We start from the raw sequence: 14,055 nt of genomic DNA, 5'->3' as shown, positions 1-14,055 counted from the left end.
GAAGGGGGAACCGTGGACGTCCGTGACCATCGCATCTTGGATAGTTCAGCCCGATGACCTCGTTGAAGATCCCGTTCAGGCATGTCCAAAACCAATCAGAGCGTTACCCGTCATTTTTGTCCGTGTCAATCAGTTGCTGGTTCGTTGCCTCGTAGACACAGGCGCGAGCGTCAGCGTGGTATCTAAAGTATTAGTCAAAGAACTGGAATCGAAGCAACGTATTCCAATCATTCCGATTTCCAATATTAAGGTTAGAGGAATAATTCCGGACCGCACAACTACATGCAATAGCCAGGCCTATCTAGATTTGGAAATTGGGAACAACCTCATATCACATCCATTTATAATTTTGACTAGAATGGAATATAATATCATCATTGGAGCTGATTTTCTTCGGGAATTCAAAGCGGTCATTGACATGGACAAGAATGAAATTAGATTCAGGAACGATTCAATTCAGGGAGATGTAAGGTTAAACGACTTCGAGGGACAGCACGGGGAGGAGAAAATTTGGACCATGGAGATAGAACAATTGAAACATGAAGGAGGAGATTGCTTCCCAAACTGGGATGCCTATCGGGACGAGATGATCAAGGAGTTTGAAGGGATGATTTTCAAGTTGGAAGCGGAGAATGAAGGACCATCATTGGCGGAGGTAGTCCAAGAAAAGATCGACGAAGCGAAGATAGGGGAGGAAGACAAAGGCACATTACAGAAAGTCATAGAGAGACACGAAAATGTATTTGGTTCACGTCCAGGGAAAATTCCAAATTTCAAATATTCCTTAGTCGTCAACAATTGGGAGCCATTTCGGCAAAGACCATATCCGGTACCTGAAAAGTTTCACGCTGGGGTGAAGAAAATTATTATGGAAGATAACGGAATTATATCAAAATCACCCACACCATTTTTGAATCCGTTGGTCGTGGTGGAGAAGGGCAACGGTTCGTTGCGGGTTTGCCTCGACGCGCGAGCAATAAACCAGCGTTTAATCCCAGAGTATGACCAGGCCCCGTGTATAAAAGAGGTCCTTAAGAAATTCCGGGGAATGAAATTATTTAGTGGAGTTGATCTGACATCATCATTTCATCACGTTGAACTTGACCCAGCCACCAAAATTTTTACCGGGTTTCTGTTTGATGGGCAAACCTACGTTTTTAACCGGTTACCCTTTGGATTGAAAACAGCAGGGTCAGCGCTCATTAGGGCACTAGATCGTAACCTCAGTGACGAGGTTAAACAGTTTACGGTGAGGTACGTGGATGACATCCTTATTGCATCTGAAACTTTGCCAGAGCACCTGGAGAAACTTGATAAACTATTAGCTGATTTAGAAAGGAACAACTTCAAGGTAAACCTACCCAAGTCTAATTTCTGCCAAAGGAGTATCCTATTTTTAGGTCATGTGATCGACTCAGAAGGAATCATGCCCAATCCTGTTAAATTAAAGGCAATTCAAAATTTTCCAAAGCCGACGAAGGTGAAACATGTCAGGCAATTTTTAGGAGTTTGTAACTTTTTCGCGGATCATTGTCCGAACTACACCAGTATAGTTGCACCATTACAAGATCTCCTCAAGAAAAACAATAGGTGGAAATGGGACCTTGCATGCGATGAAGCATTTGCTAAAGCAAAGGATCTGTTGGCCCATAGTGTGAAATTAGGATATCCGAACTATACACAAAAGTTTATTGTGCAAACTGATGCGTCGATTATAGGAGTCGGGGCAGTACTGTATCAAGAGACGCCCGAACCCGAACAGAGGATCACCTATTTGGCTTTCATGAGTCGCAAATTAAGATCGCATGAGTTGAAATACACCGTGACCAAACTAGAGATGCTCGCGATCGTGACCGCTCTTAACCATTGGAAGAAATACATTTATGGGTACCCAATTGTGTTGAGAACGGATCATAAGGCTCTGACGTTCATGATGAAATCTGCATTAACAAGCGAGAGAGTCAGCCGGTGGTGCTTGTTTGTGCAGCAATTCGACATTACAGTCGAGCACTGCGCCGGAAAGGCAAATGTAATTGCAGACGCCCTCAGTAGAAATCCAGATCCGGAACCTATCGTGGTTAACCAAATACAGTTGATAGAACAAGGGGACCGCGAAATCATAGAAAGGCTGCGGACTATGGGTGAAGAACAGCAGAAATGTCCGGAAATGAAGAAGTTGATCGATTTCCTCCAACGTAGAATACAGTCGGGGACGGATGAATACCGTGAACTTCAGAAAAGATCCGAGAAGTACCAATTTTTTAATGGCATGCTGCATAAATTCGTGGACGAGGACCACACGCAATTCAGGATCGTGGTTCCAACGACGTTGCAGGTTGATTTAGTTTGGCTCGCTCATCACGTTACAGGTCACGCAGGAAGAGATAAAGTAATTGCTACACTTCGGGAAACTTTTATCTGGAAAAATTTGAGAAAAACTGTTCAGCAGGTACTCCTTACTTGCGACATTTGCCAACGGGTAAAACCCAATCCATACCTACTTAAGCAAAAACCGAAGCCGTTGTTGCCAAGTAAACCTCGGGAACTGTTTGCTTTAGACTTTTACGGACCACTTCCCAAGGGAAAGAGAGGGCTTCAATACATTTTGGTATGCGTGGATGTGTTTTCAAAATTCGTCACTCTCTGTCCAATCCAGAAGGCAAATACTAGAGCCGTTATAAATCAGTTGAAGACTAAAATCATACCACGTATGGGAAAGCCCGAATGTGTTCTCACGGATCATGGGTCGCAGTTCACATCGGGAAACTTCAAGCGAGACATTGTCAACTTAAACATCAAACATCATCTAAGTTCAATTAGGCATCCGGAGTCGAATCCCGCAGAGCGGATAATGCGAGAAATCGCAAAGTTTTGCCGTATCTACTGTCCTAGACAACATTGGCGTTGGGTGGACGTGATTCCTGTTATCACAGAAAGTATCAACGGCACTATCCACGAATCCACCGGCCAAATTCCGTCAGTGATTCATTTCGACAGTTTTCCAAAGAGACCATGGCACGAGGTCTTAAAATGTCCGCAGGATCCTAGGCTATCGGTTGAGCTATGCATACAGGAGACAGCAAAACATTTGAAGGCCCAAGCAGAACGGAGATTACGTCGTCTCCGTAACAAGAGGTACCATCCACCGCTGCGCGTAGGGGAACTTGTTCTCGTTAAACGACCAACAGTATCCGATCCACCTAACAAGTTCTACCACAAATTCGCTGAACTGTACATCGGTCCTTACCGAGCCATCCAAAACCTCGACAACAACGCATACAAGGTGCAAAGCATGGACGGCGTGACCGAGACCATCTACAACGCGGCAAATCTGAAGTTGTACCATACGTCCGGAGGCAATGGAGAAGACGCGGACAACGCTGAAGAACTTGGGGCAACGGAAGAAGAAGACGATGAGGAAGACGGAGAAGAAGATCGACGTGACGTGTCAGATGAAGAGTCGGGACCAAATGAGGAAGCCGAAGAAGTCAATTATTTGGAGAATTTGTTTTCACAGAGAGATCTTGGGGACGAAGAATGTCCAGAATGTCAGTACCTGGAGAACTACAGAGAAGCATTGCGTCAGATAGCATATTATTTGGAAAGAGAGAACCAGGAACTTCGCCAGAAAGCAAAGGTTTGGAAACAGTTGTAGATCGATATTGCCAATTGAATATTTAGCGACGAAATGTGTCCAGTGCCTGTACCCATTTCTTCTCGGGGAGAGGGGAATATGAACCCGACAGGGGCATGATCCAAGGACCTTAGGTTGATATCGATATCCGTAATTACGCACGCAATGCTATTAAAGGGAAAGAACGCTGAAAATGATTAATATTCATATCATTAATAGAGGTCATACCGGAACTAATTAATATTCATACCATTGAGATAGATAAATTGTGTATTTTAAAATTATTTTGCGAGATTTCTTTGTCTGCGACTTATTGCGCAGTATTATCCTTTGAGTAGCGGGGGCCCCGCAGATGAAGCCAAGCCAACTTAGACCCGGGAGGGGTTATGAATGGGGATTCCCTGTGACATCACTCGAGAGAAGACATCCCTCCTCAAGGCTCACAGAATGAGGGGAAACTAACTTTTTCGAAACGGAATATAGGAGCCATCTTGGAATCGGACTGGCCAACTTAATTACCTACGAGGTAGAAAATTAATAAAACTCGAATTAGGGGATCATCTCCCGATTTAAAAGGGATAAATGTTACTGGGACATTTATTTAGAGTGTTTAATGTCCTCTTCCGTGATAACTTTCAGCAGAAGAAAGAATACTGTGTTGTTTCTGCGTGGAAAAGTACTGGGGCCATCTGGTTAGTCTCATGACACGTCCTCGACGGAGGGACTTCACCCCGTGTGGTAGGGGAAGCAGAACATATTTTAATTAATTTAAAGAGATTCACCGAAGGATAATTGAGTGGTTATGTCTCAATCGCACCAACTAGATACTGGTCACCGACCATCCGTACTATTTTACCTCGAGTACGCCGGGAATAGGCGCTACACAAATTAGTGGAAGGGGTATCGCTCCCTAGTAAAAACTACTGCAGAAAGGGAGAAGAGTCAGTCGGGATTTGTGGCTTACGGACGGCGAAGCTTCGTGCCGTCGAGCTTCCAGCGATCTTTTGTTTGAGTGAATTTCAATTTAATTTACAAGTGAAATCGCGTACTGTGCGTAAATATTGCAGAGATTGGATAGACGTGATGCTAGTGTCTAAACTTTAAAGATCAGGGACGTGTCGCGAACATTAAATATAATTTGTAATAATATTATTATTATTATTACTACGGCGCTACTGTGTCGAGTAGTAACAAAGGTACGCGGAATCCGATACTGAATCGTGGATTGCGGAGTGAGGTCCGATATCGTGGCTGGACGTTTACACTGAATGTAACTACACAAATCTTGGAATAAATAGTGACGTGTTGTGTGCCTCAGGAATACTGCCAGCGGTTTCGTCAACTTAGAACAATGGACTCCCGGTTGGAAAGAAGAATGGTGCCTCCAGTAACTGCTTTGGTGCCTATGGATCAGCACTAAACCAGCCATGGACTCCCTGAGCTGACAACGGGTCATCGAGATGGAGATGAGTATAAATCATAATTAATATGACGAAATCAGATTGGGCGGGGAACAGTTATCATTACCTGACGCTATAATGTTAAAGATTGTAACTTCAGTAATGTAGATGTGCTACCATGATACACGTAGCTTCTATTTACTTTATTTAGTTAGTAACACGTCTGAGCAATCAATTGTAAATAAAGGGGTAATACGATAAGTTTGCATGCAGTAGTATTTTGACTTTATCATTTTATTTGGGGAAACTTGTAATTATTGATGCGTCAGGAGACTAATTGTTAGTAATTCAGAGTAATTCAAGTTAGGTTGTAGTTAGTCCAGTGATGATAATGCATGGCTGGTAAATAGTGTAATTTTATTCCGTGAGCACCCAGAACTACGAGATGTGACTTCGGAACTGACACCCAGGCCTCCACTGACATATATTTAGATAGGAAGTGTACGATTTTAATTGGAAGGCTTATCACAATTTAAGTGCAAATTGAGGAATATTTAATTCATAATTGTATTACCGTGTGACGATTTTATGAGAAATCACAATTTAGATATGGATTAATTACACCGTTATTACGAGGAAGTTAATTATGATCATGCAGTATGGTTTAATTTCTAGGTAAGTCGTGTAGGGAGATGGTGTAATGATGAACCCAATAATAATAATAATAATAATAATAATAATAATAATAATAATAATAATAATAATAAATTGTAGTTATGGTAATCATGCAAGTATTGGTATCATAGAAACCAGTGTCGCGTCGCGGGATCAGGATATTGTAAACGAATGTGTGTGTTGAATTGAAGTGAAGTATTGAGAGCCGATGTAATTTTGTTTAATGAACAATGAAGTTCAGTTTATTAGTGAACGATCCCCGAGATGGGGTGTTTTGTTAAGAAAGGGCGTTATGCCTGTGAAGGCCGAGGCCACTGACCACCCGCCGTGCAAAGGGGCTGGGGCAGTTGACCTAGTGAGGAGAAGTGTTTTTTTTTGTATGCTCTTTCGCTCGTGTAAGGGGGAGCCTTGAGTTGAAGAGAATGAGGGCGGAAGAATCGCCCAATAATGAAATATTCAACACGCCAGAATGATGTAGTCGCTAATAAATGACACGGCGATTGTTACCAGTACTTGTCAGCTTACTGTCATTACACACTTGAGTATAATCTAGCTTAGGGTTTTCAGAGTCCCACTTCCATCCCAAGGGGTGTTAGTTCAGTTCCCGACAGTGGCATTGGTACCCCAATGCTCAACCGAAGGCTGGATGTCTCACGTGTTTACTGTATATAATTTGTGTTCTTTAAGGGTTTATGTATCTTGTTGTGATTATAATTGAGTTGCCGATGGTGTTGACCATCGGGGTGGTGAATTGTATACAAGTGAGGGTCGGTTCAAACCCGGGCGTTTGTTCCACATTTTTATGAGTTCGTTCTTGGCATTTCGTTGGGGAATAGTTGTGTGTTTAGTATAGGGATTGCTCAGATTCGTTGCATGCATGTTAATCCTATTGATCAATGATGTCACATAGCCTCAGTGTCTATGATAAGTGTTTTCCCGTTCGAATCTCGTCATAATGGATCGCTCTGCGATAGATAATACTCGGATCCATCACATACGACTAAAAGTCGATAACAAACAACAACAATTGATAATAATCCATGTAATTCATTTGTATATAAATGCGTCATTACCATCATCATCATTAAGGCCTAATAAACCACTTGTATTAACCTAAACTTCAACCCGAATGTGTTCTCATTGTAATTAGGTATGATCCGTCTCCTACCCTGTAGGCCTTTAAGTTTAGTCTAGTTAAGCGCCTATTTGTTTTATTCCAACCCGTTAACGCCCTGTAGATATCATGCCGGAGCCATTAGGCGTAGGGACGGGTGCAGTATCTGTCAAAGAGTGGTACCCGATCATTAGTAAGAGTAGCAATTCGGATTGCCGTGAATGTTCAGGTGATGAAGGCATACAATTATGGAAATATTTTATGGAGTTTCCTGATACTGTTCAAATGTTTGCAAGAGTCATGTTCGTAAATAAGGTAATATTGAGTACTGCGTATGTAATTCTAGTGAGTGATTATATGTAGTTAATGTGTCAGTGTCGAGATCTTCTATAGAATGGTTTATATCGCGTAATAACTTAGTGAAATGCGATTATGCTGTCGATTATGAGATGATTTTATATGCGAGTATTTATGAGGTTCTTCGGATACATGCGCTTGTACTATATGTTGAGAATGATAGTGTAGGCGTGGTGCACATTTTGAGGTTAGGTATGGTAAATGATAGGGTCGTCGAGAATATTATGGTGATGTAATGTGATTATTGTGATACTACGGTAATATAGTAAGTCTTCGAGAATGTCAATGAACCTAGATTGATGATAGTTTCGGAGAGGCAAGCAGTATGATGTAGGTACTGATAGTTGTATCCCGGAGATTATGAATGTTGAGCGTATGAGAAATCATCGAAATATGAATTTATGGTACGGCAAGAATGTTAGATAAGTGTATTAATGGATGAATTATTGAGAGGATCTTCGATGAAATGACATGAATAAATAATGAGATGTATTGTTTAGGAGGTTAATGTCACCTATTGCAGAACGTTAGCATTCAGAGTAGTTGCCTGTAGTAGTTGATTTCTTAGGCATTAGTATTATTTACAGGAAATCTTTGGAGGAGAACAGACGCTGTGAGGATATCCCAATATTTTACATTGATTATATCAGTATTTAGACTATGTTTATTCTAGGTATGGCGAAGCTGAAGGTTCCAGATGTATGCTGTTATTACCATGATTGATTTATTTATTTATTGAATTTGTTTGGTCACTGGCTGATTAGCAGATGATCACATTATCATGCAATGTTAGAAAGACTGGATCGTTGGGATATTCAAGTTGTATGTTAGATAGATAGAGAGTTAGACGATCAAAAACAGATAGAACATGGGAGGACAAACTTTGGGCCAGTATGTGACATAGATGAATGAACAAAGTGAATGTTTACAGAGTTAATTTTTATGATTGGCAGATTTTCAAAGAACTGTTAAATAATTCTTTATTTCGTGGTCAAGATTTCAGAAATGTTGTGATGCGTTTATTTATGGAATTTTACGAAATTAACGTCAGATAAATGCTCATGATATGTCAATGAAAACCAACAAAGATTAATCAATGGTATTTCTTATTCTCGATCATGTTGTCTAGTTGAATGATTATTGTTATTATTATTTTCTTTCACATGAATGGTTAATTAAATTGGAATATCCTAACAAAATTATAGTGCGATCTTCTCATACCATAAAATTATGATTTAATAGCCTTATGTAGATAGGTGGTACGTAGAATTTACTCTGTGTTTATGAGCCTGACGTTGAATATAAGAAGGATATAACCGGTACTCGCCGAATGACCATGCCCGTGAGTGGAATCTCTTGCAATCCGTTAACACTAGCCGAGATCTAATCAAAAACAAAACATATTACTTCGAACCACCCGCATCCACGAACGGTTATATATGACGAAGCTCAAAAGGAAGAAGATCAATCACCTTATTGATGAATCCATGCCCAGCATGCTTCCTCACCTTTTTCCCAGCACGTTTCTTCACCTTTCTCTGCGATAACTTGCTTACTCTTTTCGCAGCCATGATAAGTGTTTATAAGCGAACTCGTTAGTTTTAGGTCCAAGATCCAGTTTAATGCGTTGACATATACGGCACTGTCTCACTTAAGGTCTCCTAGCTAAACTCACTTGTTCATTATGTAAACTACACGTTTGAGCTCTGACAAAACAGGATCTTGAGTCTACTCACGAGGCACCTTCTTTACAGCATTCGCAACTACATTGACTAAAATGCCTTTGGTAATGCATTAAACTCTTTTTCAGTAAAAGTGTTTAGTTTTTGCAAGCGTAAAACTTTACGATTGCCTTTTCAACAGCGTTACACTTAGTATCAGATAGAAATGACACGATGTCTTTACAAATGTTTCCTTCACACTGATGTTATTTCGACACTAGAAATATGTTGTTCACCTCCCGACATTCACTGCAACACAACCAATTAAAGAGCATGCACACATGTCGTAAAGACTGTTTAATTGTTTCCCAACTATGTTCCTTGTAAAGAGTTTTAAATGATGGACATCCTAATTCGGGCATGTCGATGATTTCACACGTTGATGGTAGATACTCACGCAACCATTCCTTATTTTCACAACCCTTTAAAAACAAGATCTGCTCTTGACAAATGAGCGTTCATGAACATAGATAGAAAGCGATAGGGTATTCCTTTTTCTTCCCACTGCAGGGCTAATTTTTTCTATCCATTTTGTCTGATTTTAGTCTTCATCTGTTCGCAAACAGTAAGGGAAAGGTGGACTAAATACTAAACTAACGAGTTTTGGCGCCCACAACACAGTGCAATCCAACACAGCTACCTCCTTGAACACAAATTTGTTGCCGTTTACTTTAAAGCCTTGTACATGAACTAATAATGTTTCGCCATGATGGAATAAAGCGCTCTACTCTCTATCACTGTATCTCAGAGACTAAAGAAAAACTCACACTTTGTATCATCTATAAAGGCTTGAGTTTACTAGAGAGTAACCTTGATAACGAACAATTCTAACCATGCATAACCATGTCGACATGATCGCATGTTAAAACGGAATTTTTAAATCGCGCACGCTTATTACATCACAGATCTGTTAACACTCCAAGGGGGACTAGACCAGATGAGGAGGAGGAGGGAAGGACATGTGACCGTAAAACTGAGCCCAAGGTGACTGTGTAGTTAGGCCCTCAAAAATAGCATGTGTAAGGAGAGAAAGGCATATTTCCGTAAAACTGGGCCAAAAATAGCGACTGTGTTGTTAGGCCCCTCCTAAAATGGCAGCGGCTCTGTGTAGTTAGAACACTCCAAGATGACGCCAGGAAGGTATCTGGCCGTAAAACTAGGTTAGACCATTTGTGCCCCCTCTGGTAAGAGAATCAAAATGGCGACGGGAGAGTCATATGACCCTAAACCGGTCCCCTATGTAGTTAGGCCCTTTCAAAATGGCGACGGGAAGGGCATCTTACCGTAAAACTAAAACTAGGTCCTGTGTAGTTAGGTCCCATCCATGAGTTTGGGCATGCTCTCTTATGCGAATCTCCCATTGCCCTACTACTAAAGATGGCGTCGGCCAAATCCACGAATCCCCATTGCCTTACTACACTAGATGGCGTCGGTAAGGGCATCTAACCGTAAAAGTGAGGTTAGGCCCCTCCATGAGCGTAGGCTTGCTCTCTTACGTGAACCCTCATTGCCCTACTACTCAAGATGGCGTCGCGAGAATACCCATTGCCCTACTACTCAAAATGGCGCGGAGAAGGGGATGTTGCTGTAAAAGTGAAGTTAGGCCCCTCCAGGTTGGCGACTGTGAGGTTAGGCTTGCTGTCTTATCTAAACGCCGCGTCGGGAAGGGCAACTGGGCGTAAAAGTGAGGTTAAGCCCCTCCAAGTTGGCGACTGTGAGGTTAGGCATGCTCTCTTATGGAAAATTCGCGAATCGGCATTGCCCCACTACTATACTAGGGGTCAATGTCCTCATACACCCGTATCCCCACTACTAGGGTTCAATGACCTCGTGGGAAAGTGCTGACGCATCGCCCGTTGTTTTAGAACAGACATTGCCCTACTACTAACATCGTTGTGGATTTTTAAATAATCGGATATTGAGGGATAAGACCGCGTACCTACCATTTGTGAAGCAAATATATCATGACTTAACGTTTGCGGAAACGTTTGACATAAATAACTGAAGCTATTCCCATATTACTGGGCAATTCAATTACAAACTCTTTGCAGACAAGTCTGAGTGACGCCTATCCTACCATAAATTGGTTTCCGAATGCAGTAACTTAACATGATGTGATACAAACTGTACAAGCATCAAAAGTCATGGGTTCGGATCGAACCTTCACCTCAATACACAATTTCGCCGCACCAATGGGTAACAACCATAGTCAACGCTGAATAAACAAGACACGAAACACAAACCGAAACACACATGAGAAACACACATTTTATATATACAACGCATGTGAGATGCACATCATTTACCCCAACACTGTGAGATAGTTGTACACATGCGTAAGACCGAGCTCATGTCCATGATGTCTCCGGGGATCCTGAAACCATACTAGCCATTTGATATGCTAGAAACAATAATAAAGAAAATACTAAGTACAAGAACACCAGGTCGCTTATTACTGAAGTAGATCTAAATCAGCTGAGGCAATAAGTCAATGAACACATTCGCAATAACAAATGCCGGTCAGAGTAAGGGTTCACGTTACGGTCGAAGCTCACACAAAAGCTACTGCACTCGAGTCTTGCTAAAAAAAATACGGTTCTCGGCCAACTACCCCTCGCAGCGGGCTGGGCTAGGGTCATCCAACCGTTCGTTAAAGTAAGAACAAATATCGTCCTTTTAAAAATAAACATCACATTAAACCGCAACATATCGTCAATGCCAGGAGGTCATTCCTCATTTAATCCTCAAATTATAAACCTCTACATGTGCAATTACAATCTGACAACAACATCTCACACCGTGAGTCCTGACTTCGAGTCATCCTAACTTCGTAAACCACATCTCCGCACAAAATCTCACACACAGCTGATCAGATAGTAGTCAATCAAACACGTACATCTGAACATAAAGACACCGGCTTCTAATAATAATATTATTACGATTATTATTATTATGGATCCTTTAAAATGAGTCTACTCTCTGCCTGACATGCCTACGCTATTTCAATATCATACATGCATTAATCAAGACAACACTCACGGTAATTAAAACAACACACGCGTTAATAAAACGACACACACGGTCATTAAAGACACACATTAATTAATAAACAACACACTCGGCAATTATTTTTTTTTTGCTAGGGGCTTTACGTCACACCGACACAGATAGGTCTTATGGCGACGATGGGATAGGAAAGGCCTAGGAGTTGGAAGGAAGCAGCCGTGGCCTTAATTAAGGTACAGCCCCAGCATTTGCCTGGTGTGAAAATGGGAAACCACGGAAAACCATCTTCAGGGCTGCCGATAGTGGGATTCGAACCTACTATCTCCCGGATGCAAGCTCACAGCAGCGCGCCTCTACTCGCACGGCCAACTCGCTCGGTGACTCGGCAATTAAAACAGCACCAATTAAATTAAATAGTCCCTATCTAAATATATCATTGGAGGGTCGGTTCGGTCCTCTGGGCGATTCTTGTTATTGCATCACTTGTCACACACGAGCTGGGATCTCCCAGCCGCCTTGTAGGGTGGGACTGGCCTTTCCATACATTGTTCTCGTTGGCGGGCTTACCTGTGAGTTTCTTGGAGATTCAACGGGAATGTTCTGTCTCTAGTAACGGCGCGAAAATTCTGGATGGAATCATCCGAGCTATAAAAAGGGAGGCTAGTCGCGGACAGTCAGTCAGTGTTGAGGCCCGTGTGAGACTCGGTGTGTTGGGTTCGGCGGCTGGGCTGAGGGCGACAGAGGTGTTGGCTGTCGCCAGTGTCCCACCGAGGTCTGAGCGAGGAGTTGTTATTTTGGTGTCGGAGAGACCAGTGAGTAGGTGGAGACGAAAGAACGGAAAACTGTAATGTGTGTTCGTGTATTTCTATGAACTAAGGCTCAGCGAGGGAAGCCGCTATCGCGAGTGTGAAGGTAAATGTAGGTACCTGTGTTAATGTTCGCTGTTGTGAGTGTCGTCCTGCTGAATACTGTAGTTGTTCACTGCATGTGACTCTGTGGATTACTGGACTATCTGTGGAGTCGAGCCAACGAACAGTCATCGTGTGTTGCGTAGCCAATGGCACTGTGTTCAAATCCAGCGGTCTACACACAGCTGGAATTGGGGAAGTGGAAATAAGGATTAGCCGTCCGCAGGTAGACAAACGGGCTAGGCCTCCTGGTGTGCCGTAAGGAAGTGGGACTTGTGAATAGACTTGTAATTTGTAAGTGTGGGCATTCATAAGTGGTTACAATTGTGTGTATTTAAATATATGTGCGTGTGCATTTAGTAGGTCATGCTGAACTGAATTAGAGTAATGAAACAGATGGAATCTTATTCGTAACAATACAATAACATATGTGTGTATATGTACAGTATACAGTGTGAATAAGGCAAAGAAGAGCAAACATACATTCTAAGAAAAATATCAAAAATATATAAATACGTTTTCGCACTTGCTTGTAAATATAGTAAAATAATTTTGCTTAGTAAATTGGGATTTAGTTGGGTCCTTGGGGTGCCCCTTGGTTGGTGGTGGTGATCCCTGTGCCAGAAAACAAAAAGTCAATACCAAACAGCTACGTATGTAAAAACATACCAGGTGTATGCATAGGTCTTTTCCGGTTTCACTAAGAGATGGCGTCAGTGAACAGTACGCAGCGTACGAATTTGACACATACGTCAGTTTGATTGCCTGACATTAACCTACCAACACACACAAGCCGAGTCCGTCAAACACTAGCGTCTGTATTGTATCGTTCTGTGATCGTGTCGATGTTTGTGCCTGAAAAAGAACATTTGCGGCACGCATTGTTTTCTTATTTGATCAAAAAGAAAAAGGATGTGGAAAGTCATAGTTTGCTCGTAGAAACATATGCTGAACACACTCCATCGATTAGAACAGGTGACATATGGTTTGGAAAATTTAAACGTTGTGATTTCAATGTGAAAGGCAGTGCGCGCTCTGGATGATGACCCAACTGAAACGCAACGACCATTGGCACAAGCATTAAATGTGTCACAAGAAACAATCAACAGACGTTTACAAGCAATGAGGAAGATCAGTAAACTCGGTAAATGGGTCCCTCCCGATCTGAACAAACGGCAAATGGAAAATCGTAAAGCCACTTGTGAAATGCTGCTTAAACTCCACGAAAGAAAATTCTGTG

This window comes from Anabrus simplex, chromosome 7 (assembly GCF_040414725.1).
Source record: "Anabrus simplex isolate iqAnaSimp1 chromosome 7, ASM4041472v1, whole genome shotgun sequence".
In the NCBI taxonomy this organism is placed as follows: Eukaryota; Metazoa; Arthropoda; class Insecta; order Orthoptera; family Tettigoniidae; genus Anabrus; species Anabrus simplex.
The sequence above is the reverse complement of the archived record's forward strand: the minus strand, read 5'-3'. Positions refer to the sequence as shown.